Consider the following 12,579-nt stretch of genomic DNA (forward strand, 5'->3'; position numbering starts at 1 on the left):
TTTTCTTTTATTTTGTGAGACATTTCGACTAGTAGGTGTCGATCTTAGATATTGCGCAGTGACATGCTTTCGCCTTGACCTTGAGACTATCACTTCTTAAAGAATTCTTAGCAATTGCAGTTTGATCATCATCTAGATTATGAATAAAATTTGGAATATTAATATTTATTCACATTTATAAAGACCATTTACACAATTCTTAATACATGTTTTTAGCCATCAAGCCATCCATCCATCCATCTATACTTCTATGCTTTAAATATGCGCATAATGGAACTCCAATGTCTCAGACCCCGGTTGGCCCGCACCGGCACATTATAACAGGTAATGGGCGGGATGTTGTAACATCCGCGGCCCCCTTAGTCCGGCTACCGCATTTTTAATAACGGCATATGCTATAACATATGCCGTTATTCATGCAAGGGAGAGCTCTTGCGATAAGAGCTGTCCTTTGCGATGCGGTGCCGGCGCTGGACTTCCGGGTCAGCGACCCGGGAATCCATCGGCGCATGCGCAGACCCCAGTGCCGGCCACAGGGCATGCTGGGAGGGATCCGTGAGGGATCCCTCACACACCGCTGTGGTAAGAAGCCCATAGGCTTCTGCTTTTGCTGGCGATTCCCTCCGCAGCGCTGACACTGCGGAGGCGCCATATAGCATAAAGAGATGCGGTAAAAAACCCGAAAACTGGGTTTTTACCGCATTTCTGCTATATAGAATCTCACACTACAACTGTAATGGCAATAGCTCTCCGATTCAACAACATCCCTTGTGAATGTAAGCCAATGTCTTTGGATCCCTCTTCTAAATGCACAGTGGAAAGAAGTCCATAGGAATCGAAAGTGGATTGCCTGATTCTGCGGTTGGTTTCCTCTGCAACACTAACACTGTGGAAGGGGGGTTAGAGTACACTGTAACATGTTTATAAAAAACACTAGGGCTATAATGTATTAATATACATTGCCGCCCATTGCCTAGTAGTCGCCACAATACTGCAGGCATATGTACTAACATATGCAGCCAGCATCAGCTTATGGTAACGGAGTCCCCCAACAATACCTGTGATCTGGTGTATGGGGATCTCCGTAACCTCCAGGTGACTGCCATGGCCCCTCTGTGTCTCCTCCTCCCACGTGAAGCCGGATGGCTAGCCGGCTAAGACACCTGGTGGGGGAGGGTGAGATCTGGAGGGAGGGAAGGGTTGTGCGCGGACGGGGAGAGGCAATCGAAGCCCATAGGCAACTGTTGGGTTTCGCCGTCATTATACCCAGCCATGCAAAAACTCAGCAGATGGGTAATTTAAATTGTAGAAAATGTGGTAATACCCCAGTTTTACCACATTTTCCCTTTAGTACATCCTGCCCGAGGAGAGTTTTTTACACATGTCTGTCTCTAAAATCGGCCCCCTAACACATTTGACCAGTATTGAAAGATACAGCTATACAAAATCTGGCAAACAACTTAATGCTCGCAACACGCTTCTATGAAAAATGTGCCCCTCATATCCACTCATTGGCCTAACATTTTGGATTAAAGGCCGTTATTGGGTTTATCCCCCATTTTGGAATACGCTAAGCATCCCCCGCCGGGTTACTGCGATGGGGAGCATCACTGAAAAAATCTGGCAATACACAATAGAAGCAGATGAGATTCAATCGCGACCCTCCACCACCCACAACCTCTGGAGCCCCAAACCGGCCAACACCTGTGTCCAGGCAGCACAAACGTGTGCTGGACAGACAAGTGTCCTAATCCACCCTGCACTGTGATCCGATTCCAGGTGCAAGAAGGAGGAGACCCCGGCACAGCAGCAGCACCAGGTAAGGGAGGGAAGGAAGAGTCGCCGGTTCCCGGTTGAACCCGCTGACTATCACAAAGGACAACGATTAACACATAAGTTTTCGTTTGCCATAGCTAAAGCATATGTGAGTGCGGGTGCCAGACAGTTACCCGACAGTCGGGATCCCGACAGTGTTTACCCCGACGTCGAGATCTCGACAGTTAAAACCCTGACATTCGGGGTCCAAAAGGCCACTGGCTATTCTCCCTCGTGGGGGTCCAAGTCCCCCATAGAGGGAGAATAGAATAGGTGGCAAGCGTAGAGAGCCACCGTGCCCGCAGTGTTGCGAGCACAGCAAGCCCGCAAAGGGAATTTGTTGCGCTCGCCCCACTGTCTGAGTCCGGCCAGTCGAGATCCCGACGCCGGGCTAATTACTGTCGGTATCCCGACTGTCGGGACCATATACCACACCCGCGAGTGCTTATGCAACAATTATGAATCATAAGTTGCGGCATTGTGCGATGTTGAAGGGGGGATTTTGGTGGAATTTCTCTATGCACAAAAAACATTAAAAACCCCCTTAACAGGTTTTTAGATACATTCGAACAATGCAGAAAGCATCCCCAACCAGCATAACGTGTCAGGGCCATCACCAGACAACTCTGGCGACGCCCCATAGAAGTCAATTGCCTTTCACCACAACCCTACACCACTACACACAAACCAACCACCACCACACAAGGACCCACCCCGTAAGGCCCACCTGGGTCTGATCACTATGCAGCCTGAACCGGTGACCTGCTCCTCCCTGCACTTATCCTCTTCCAGGGGGAGATTCTCTAAGAATTTCCGCCCACTTCGCCTGCATAATTATCGCATATGTTGTATCATATGCGAAAATTAAGGCAAAGGACAGCTCTTGCGTCAAGAGCTGTCCTTTTGCGGTGAGAGTCTCTGGGTCCCAGCAGATCCTAGCGGCTCCCCCCTCCCTCACACACCCGGCGCTGCTGCTGCACCGGGCTCCCCTCCTCCCTGCACCCGGAAGAGGATCAGTGCAGGGAGAGGGTAACAGGTCCGGGGAGCACATCTCTGTGCTGCCCAGACACAGGTAAGGGGGGTGGGGTGATGCGTTGCGGAGGGAGGACGTTCTGGGCGGCGGAGGAATGCTGTAGAAGCCCATTAGCTTCTATGGGGCATCGGCAGATTTTTATGACAATATGCCGTTATTAACGCAAGGGACAGGTTTTGCAATAAGAGCAGTCCCGTGCGATGCAGTGCCTACACTGGAATTCCGGGTCTGTGAACCTTGAGTCTATCGGCACATGCCCAGACCCAAGCGCCGGCTGCAGGGCATGATGCGAGGGATCCGTGACACAGGCCTCACAGAGCACTGTAGTAAGAAGCCCATAGGGTGGGATGTTGTAACATCCGCATACCCCTTTGCCAGACATCGCATTATTAATAACGGCATGTAACATATGCCATTAATATGCCATAGACATTGGCAAGGATCAGCTCTTGTGAAACGAGCCTCCCCTTGTGATGCGGTGCCGGCACTGGACTTCTGGGTCTGTGACACGGGAGTCCATCTACACATGTGCAGAGTGAAGCGCCGGCCACAGGGCATACACTCAAAATGCGCTGCAGTAAGAAGCCCATTGGCTTCTGCAGGGAATCACCAGCTTTTGGGGAATATTCTTTAAAGCGGAAATGCAGTAAAAACCCCATTTTTGGGGTTTGTACCGCATTTCTATATTCTAGATGGCACCTCCGCAGAGTCAGCGATGCGGAGGGAATCGCCAGCAAAAGCTGGCGATTCCTGGCAGAAGCCAAAGGGCTTCTTACCGCTGCGCAGTTTGAGGGATCCGTCACGGAACACTCTCAGCGGAATCGGTACATCTGTCAGAATGAACTTAGGTCTACAGTCATTAGGTTGACCCCACTAGGTCAACTGGCAGGAAGGTCGACCTGACTTACGGTCGACATGGGCCAAGGTCGACATGACTTAAGGTCGAATTTGCATAAAGGTCCACATGAGGAAGGTCGATTGGTCATAAGGTCAACATGGGTTTTTCACTGTATTCTTACCCGAATGTCGACACAGTCGACATGGACACAGTTTGCATTGAGAATCGGACGCTCGCATCGCTTGTTTCGCTCGCGCTGCTTCGGCCACAGTGGCTCGATTCACTAGCCACAGCTTTAATAACCTCCTCCACGCCCTAGTGAATGGTAGGGCATGAAATACCGCCTGTTGGCACATGTCGGCTCAAAAAAACAGTGAAAACAGCCATGTCAACCTTATGCCCAGTCGACCATCCTCATGTCGACATTTATGCAAATTCAACCTTAAATCATGTTGGCCCTGGCCCAGGTTGACCTTCCTTCATTCGAATAGATGACCATTTCCCCTCCCAGCATGCCCTGCGGCCGGCGCTTCACTCTGCACATGCGCAGATGGACTCCCGTGTCACAGACCCGGAAGTCCAGTGTCGGCACCGCATCGCAAGGGACAGCTCTTATCGCAAGAGCTCTCCCTTGCGTTAATAACGGCATATGTTACAGCATATGCCGTTATTAATAATGCAATGTCCAGCGAAGGAGACCGCGGATGTTACAACATCCCGACCTTTGTTACTGCATATGCCGTTATTAATAATGCGATGTCCAGCGAAGGGGACCGCGGATGTTACAACATCCCGCCCTTTGCTGGCAATTCCCTCCGCAGCACTGACACTGCAGAGGTGCCATATAGCATATAGAAATGTGGTGCACACCCCAAAAACGGGGTTTTTACCACATTTCTGCTTTATAGAATCTCCCGCTGTATCCTAGCATGACATTTGCAGGCAATTCTGCTGCGCTAAAACTGCGGTGTGATAATGCAGCACACCGAAATGCGGGAAATCCTCCATTAACAGGAATTTCAACCACATTTCTGTGTAGCACAATCGCCCCCAATGTGCGGCACCGTGTGGTGGAGCAGGGAAGCGGGTGTTAGAGGCAACAAAAACAAACATTTTTCGGGGGAGATTCTCTATTAAAGAAATGCGGCAAAAACCCCGTTATCTGGGTTTTTACCGCATTTCTGTATTCTCTAACCCCCCTCCGCAGTGTCAGCGCTGCGGAGGGAATCGCCAGCAAAGGCTGGCGATTCCCTGCAGTAAGCCAATGGGCTTCTTACCGCAGCGGTGTGTGAGGGATCCCTCACGGATCCCTCCCAGCATGCCCTGCGGCCGGCACGTCAGTCTGCGCATGCGCAGAAGGACTCCCGGGTCATAGACCCGGAAGTCCAGCAACGGCACCGCATTGCAAGGGACAGCTCTTACCGCAAGTGCTGTCCCTTGCGTTAATGACCGCATATTTTAGAGAATTTGCGGTCATTAGAAATGCGATGGCCGGCGAAGAGGGCTGCGGATTTTAGAGAATCCCGCCCTTAACACTTAAAAAAAAAAAAAAAAAAAACTAATAAATAAATTCATAATGCAATTACACTTATTTATTATTATTATTATTACAATTACACCATTACCATGGCTACAGGTTAGAAAATTGCCTCACACCTCAGGAGGCAAATCTATTAAAAAAAACACCTCAGAACACACATAAAACCGCAAAAAAATTAAATCAAACAAAATTTAATATTTAACAAGCTACAAAACACTCACAAAAGTACAAGGCAACATTATGAATCAATTAATTATTATTTTGGACAATTAACGCTGACCTCTCCGCCAGCCAAAGGAGGCGAGTTAACACTCAGCTTCAAGTAGCGCGTCGGGGGTTACAGCATAAGTTGCGCGCGCTTCTCCTGTTCAACCCTATGAGGAGAGCAGCGCGCACCGAAAACCTCCTGAATGCGGAAGTGCAGAGAGAAGCACTGAGCCGCCGGAGGATATAGCATACAGCGGCGCCGAAAAACACCCTGGGCCGCGGCGGTGAGTGATAAAGCATCCCGCCCTAAAGGTGTTATAATCCTGATTTATTTATTCATGGCATTGCTGCTATTTAATTGGTAGTGGTGATGTACATTGTTCCCATACTACGTAGTGCGTTACAGGGGACGGATGCACCCATAGATTGCTGCCTTGAACATAAAGTCTATATTTTAATTCACCTGGACACGTATGCCCACCAAAACTCATTTCGTTCTTGGCATCCAATGAATTTTCGAAGTATTATTGTGGAATATTATTATCGAAAATAATGATTATTACTGCAATGCTAGAGATTTTGCCTTTCTTTATTTTGCTGCTTGTGACACATCCAGATATGCGTCCGTAGCATAGCCTGGAGTGCTGGAAATTTTTATAAGGGAATATTACTGTGCGAGAACACAGCGTTGCCCATGCGCTTACCTGATGTGTTCTGCCGCCAATCATGTCACCCTTTCCCTCACTCATCGTAATTTTAGCATTGCAAAGCAAATGACAGGTCTTGTACCTAAGAATACAGCTAATCCAAGCTTTAGAGGCTGATGCTCCTAAATAACTCATTAGCTGGTACTGCGCTTCCACCGCCATGTTATGTAATCTATTTATTCTGCAGTAATAATCACACCCTTCTGGAGAAATACCCTGGAGAAGGATGGTCCCTGAGCTGAACTACTTTATTAGGAACGCTGTATCTGGGGCAGGGGTTCCCAATCTTTTTCTAATTACGACACCCTAGAGTATCAGAATTTTTCCAAGGCACCCCCAGGCCCCAAAAATATATCAAATCAAGTAGATTCTGTTGATATATTTTTCTTAGGGTCAGTTATGTGGTAAAGGGCAGGATTTGCTTCCGATTGTACACATTTTATGATTGGCAGCCACCAGCACTGGTTTTGTCCAGAAATAAGCGAACCCGAGGCACCCCTGCATGTGTCCTGAGGCAGCCTAGGGCCATAGTTTGGGAACCACTGATCTAGGGGTTGAGGCTGATCTAATTGAGACATAGGAACACCGAGCCTGGGAGGCTTACTTGGACTCGTCGGTTAGGCTGAACAAGTACATAAAGTCATCCTTCTAAATTTACCCCCTACGGCTCTCACTTAATGCCTCGATATGGCTCAGCCCCCTCACCTGAAAATCCAGGCCGCGCTGCCCATGTACCAACATCAGCATCACTATCCATGCCCGCTTCCATAGCCGACTCCACTGCCCGAAAATCCGTGGGGACTTGACGTCTGAAGATTCAGGCTGAGCAGCCCATGTGTCATCATCTGCATCATCCTCCCCGACTTCGCCAGCAGCAAACGAATCCTCTTCGCTGTAGTCCAGCTGTGCCTCAACATCTGTGGGAACATGCAAAAGGGGGGGGGGGCCCGAGGACCGTAGGCCTCGGTCACGTATGCGGCTCTGTGCAGAACCATCACCTCAGAGTGTCTCCCTCTCCATCATGGCAACAGCTGACCCCATATCCCTGAAAGCCTGCAAGAATTCTGAGCACCCTGGAATGGGCCTCCTTTGTGCCCCCTGAGACTAATCCTCTAACTGTCTTGGACCCCACCGTCTCCTGGGGCAGAGTATTAACAATGGGCACCAGAGCCCCAGCAACGGAGGACACTGCTGCGGACAGCAGAGAGGGGTCAAAGGAGGTAGTGGAGACTCCAGCCATGGTTGCACCCCCAGACCCTGCCACGGATCCAGAGCGCACCCCACCGGTGGAAGCCTGCCATCCCCCCTGACTCCACCCCCCAGAAGCCCGTGCAGTAGTATGTCCCTTAGGTGGCAGCGCCTCACAGCGGGCTGATGAGGGCATGTAAATGCTGCCCGCACTAACCTGGCCCACGCTGCCCGACCCCTAATGTTCGCAGCTACTGTAGCGCTCAACTACAACACCGGGCCTTGCTGCCCCACAGCGCCCCGCCCCTTGGCTCTAGCCGCCCCAGGGCCTGAGGCCGGAAGCAGGCCGCAGCGCAGGAGACTCCAAGGCTTCACCTGCAGCCGGGCGTCTACCACAAGCCCATCCGCGAACGGGGACCAGAGACAGGGATGATGCCACAGCATCTGTTCAGGCCTCCTTGACTTTGCACAGCATCTACTCAGCATCGCAGAGGGGTGGGGGGGCCTAATCGCGGCTAATTAGCAGATGCCGCGACCTAATTAGCATATGCTGCGACCTAATTAGCATATATTGCGTCCTAATTAGCATACACCACGACCTAATTAGCATAGGACACGCCCCTTGCGGGCGCTGTGAGGGTCCCTATGGGGAGCTCAGGGGCACAGGTCCATTCACCAGAAAACTTTCAGGAAAGAGAGAAATACTCCTCCCTTTCCTGCCCTGATATCCCAGCTAACACTGCCCTTCCCTAAGTCCTTATTGGACCACCGAGTCACATGCTACCCTAGGTCACACAACAGTCTTGGATGTTTAACCCACTCCATGCCTATAGCAGACATTACATTATTCAATTTTATTCCATAAAATGACAGGGTCATGCAGGAGATGCTGTCGTCGGCTCAAAAAGGGTGGTCAATCTGTTAAAATCAGATCACTGTATTTTGGCCTCTGTACTGAATCCCAGGTATTGTAAACCTGGATCTTTGATTCTGATGGACACAAATCTGCAGAGGCGCAAAGAGCTGTTAGTGAGAAAATGCTCGGCTCAAACGGAACGTGACACGGTAACATCTCCTTGCATTTATCCGGCCACTGCCGGACAAAACTTTGTACATTTTCAAAACGCCCCCGCTACAATGACGGACATTACTACTACTGTCACTGCATACAGTATAATGCTGCCTCCATTGAAAGAATTGTGGAGGATAATTTATTGTGACAGTAACAGACCAATAAAGAGGTAGGAGGGCCCTTCTTGCAAGTTTACAATCATGTAATATACTGTCAAGAAACAGATGCAGTATTTCAGTTGAGCCTTGCACAAACTACCTTTGTTTCACTTCAGTGCAATTTGATATCTAATACAGCATCACCCCTCTCCCACAGTGCCCGAATAACTCTCCAGTGTGTCGTCACTCCTCAGCAGTGCAATTTAAAATTTACAGCAGCACCCCTCTCCCACAGGACTGGAATTATACAGCAGTATCACCGGACTGGAATTATACAGCTGTATCACTGGACTTTATCGGCAGTACCACTGGACTGGAGTTATACACCAGTATCACTGGACTGGAGTTATACAGCTGTATTACTGGACTTTACTGGCAGTATCACTGGACTTATTTTCTTTAACATTGTAGCTAGAGATAAGTACCATACCTTTGTTTTCTCCCTATTTAACATACTTTAGTACACTGAAGTTATGAGGAATCACTTATATTACCTGTTGCTATCACACCACAATTTGATGCCATCCTATTACTTTAGCCAATTCTCTGTTTTGGAGTCGCTGGGTTTCTACTGCACTTAATTTCGGCCATATTGGAAAAGGGAATATAGGTCAGTGCCATTTTAAACAAAGTTGACTTAAAAAAAAAAAGAGCATCTGAGAGCTGGGATACGCAACTGAGCAGTGTGACATACTTCCCAACCTGACCCATTCCAGGAGGGGCAAAATGCTCTGTTTCTGGACTTCCATCTGAATGAATGATTGCCATCAACTGTGTTGAAAAACACCTTTCTTATCAATTCCCCTGTTCGGCACAGGTGATGGCAATCATACATTCAGGGGGAAGTCCTGAAACATAGCATTTTGTCCCTCCTGGAATGGGTCATGTTGGGAGGTATGGTGTGAGGAAGATACAGAGACAAGCAGCAAAGAGGTAGACACTGCAACAAGCAGACTGGCTGAGACTTGTGGTTCTACACAGAAAGTACTGCTATAGTGATAATTGTACCTTTTGGATGGGAAATAACACCCTGACTCAGTATACTTCATTGGTGAAATAAAACCAGATATATGTCCATAAACAACCATTGTTGCCCATAACGGTCTATGTACTAAACCTTGGAGAGATAAAGTGGAGAAAGAGAAAGTATTAAACAGCTCAGTGGTGTATTTATAAGGGGTTCTGTGTGTGTGTGGGTTGCACATGCTGCACCTATTTCAACTTCCACCTTCCGACTCCGCAGTTCTGCGCTGACAGCCGCAGCACTGCAGAAAGCACAGGAAAAATGGCCTCTGCCGTAACTACAAAATCTGCGACCCCCCCAAGTAGATCTGCGGGTCCCGGCAGCAGCAAGGAGAGGGTTAAGGCAGGTCCCGGGCGGTGGCAGCGCAGCAATAGCCCCCGCAGACCCCCAGGCGCCCACACTTAATCAGCGGGTCTGCATGGCTATTGCCCTGACCATTTTTATGGATATCTACACATGTTGAGTCCTCTTTAGCTCAGACTCTATATATCGCTGTGATGCTGGCAGAGGTGGAGACCCAGAGAGAGGAAGCTGCGAAAGGGCCTCCTCCTCTCTTGAAATGCCTCTGAACTAGCACCGAATATTTTTCAAAACGAATCAGGATATGTGCAGCAGGCACAGTATGCACAGTGGGATTATGGCCAGCAGTCACAGTACAGTATGCACAATCAGGTTATGGCCAGCAGGCACAGTATGCACACTGGGATTATGGCCAGCAGTCACAGTACAGTATGCACAGTCGGGTTATGTCCAGAAATCACAGTATGCACATTGGGATTATGGCCAGCAGTCACAGTATGCACAGTGGGATTATGGGCATGGTCAGCAGTCACATTATGCACAGTGGGATTATGGCCAGCAGTCACAGTATGCACAGTCTTTTAAAATAAAATATTGTTCGGAGCATTTTGGATTCCCAGGAATCTGAACCGCTCATCCTTAGTCTAAATACAGATAGGATGTGACTGGAGGGACATCAGCCATGGAAATATAGCTGCTGCAGGAGGAAGCTACTTGTTAAAATGATTAAAGCAGTTTACTTGACAGGTGCCGCTGGGACACCCCCTGGGATCTGCTGGGCCCTAAGCAGCCATTTGTGTTGCCTAGCATTAAATCCATTTAACAGGTCCCTTAGGGCATTCTAGACTCAATTACATAAACCAGGGCCGGCGCCACCACTAGGCAGCTCTAGGCATTTGCCTAGGGCGCCGGCACCTGGAGGGCGGCAGTTCGCCCCTCACCCCTAGCGAACTGTATAAAAAAAATTGCTGCACCGGCGTCCCTGCAGTGCGGGCGTGTCAGGGATGTCCGTGCAGCCGGGGTACCTGCGGCGCCGTCATGTGTATAAAGCTGGCTGCGGCCGGCGGGGTCCCTGTAGTGAATAGCAAATAACTAGCGATATGCGCGCGGCGGCGCGGGAAGCGCTAGTTATTTGCTATTCACTACAGGGACCCCGCCGGCCGCAGCCAGCTTTATACACATGACGGCGCCGCAGGTACCCCGTCGGCACGGACACCCCTGACCCCCCCGCACTGCAGGGACGCCGGGGCAGCAATTTTTTTATACAGGTTCCACCCCCCCTCCCCCCGGCACCGGGGCGCCCCCACCCCGACTCACCTGGGGCGCTCCGGTGCCTTGCACCGGCCCTGACATAAACACTTATAATGTAATCTTTATCACTGTATGATGTTTTCATGTATATATTTATGCTTAGATATACAGTTACATGCACGATTCTTAACTTTGCTTTGAGAACAACACAAAAATCAGTAGAGGGTTATGAGAATGCATTCTCCGCAAAAGATGCAATCATTTTCACCATGCAATAATGTGTTGCATGAATGTAACATGATTTTGCAAAAGCAATACACTGGCTTGCTCAGTGCGTAATTTCCATTCATCTCTTCATTGGGAACATGATGACGGGAACAGCTGTAGCCATCACCTAGACCTTAGATGGAGGGGCCTTTGGAAATGAATAAAAACTGGAACCAGATTGGACACCAGAATGCCGGGCCGGACAGACTCCAGTCATTAAACGGTGCCATGTCGAAGCTTGTAGTGTCCAGGGAGGGAAAGGGGAGCTGTCAGGGGGGTGTCTTTTCCAGGGGGCGCCAGAGACAACGAGGTTGATATTACAGCATGGTCTGAAGTAAAAACCATAATGGTTGGACCCATATGTTGAAGCTGTTATCTTTCCCTCCCCATCTCCCAGGTGACAGCAGTCAAAGACGACACCACCTGGACTGGACACTACAAGCTCCAGAATGGCAGTTTGAGGAATAAAGCTGGTCCAGTCTGGCCTTCTGGGAAACATCCCAGTTCCGGTTTCTACCTAATCCTGGGGTCTCTGGCATAATTGCAGCGAAGTTATAACACATGGCTCCTCTGTATGCCATGCAGACTTTTTCATTACAAAAACATCATCCTTGCAGTTTACCCATACTTGCCTACTTTGGAAAATGAGTATTAGGGAGATTGTAGTTGGTAATAGAATTTTGCACAGCGCCCCATTAAGGGGGCGTGTCAGGCTCCACCCAAAGGGCGTGTCTAGTTCCATATATGGAGAGATTGTGAAAAGAGATTGGGAACGTGGCACCTAGAAGCGTGGGGGTGTACTGTCACATCTGAGAGGAGTCTTTTAAAATTACTTATATACAAATGCAGATGAGCCCCAAAGCAGTTAGTAAGAGCTAATATACTTGGTAAAGTGCTGTGAAATGGTGCTGATGACTCAATGTAAATGTATCTGTCTCTCATTCCTCTTTTCCCCAAAACTGTAACATGTAATGTGGGCTAGGTGAAATGAGGGAGATTGCTAGACTAATGAGTGACAGAGGGAGATTGCTGCTATTTCAGGGAGTCTCCTGCAGAATGCAGGAGGGTAGGCAACTATGAGTTTACCTGATAAATTGTGAGATCCCCCATCACAGGGATAATGTTCTTTACTCCTAGGACTTCTCCAACACTTAAAAGGATTAATACACCTAACAACAA

The sequence above is a fragment of the Crinia signifera genome, chromosome 19 (genome assembly GCF_055691185.1).
Source record: "Crinia signifera chromosome 19, ASM5569118v1, whole genome shotgun sequence".
Classification (NCBI taxonomy): Eukaryota; Metazoa; Chordata; class Amphibia; order Anura; family Myobatrachidae; genus Crinia; species Crinia signifera.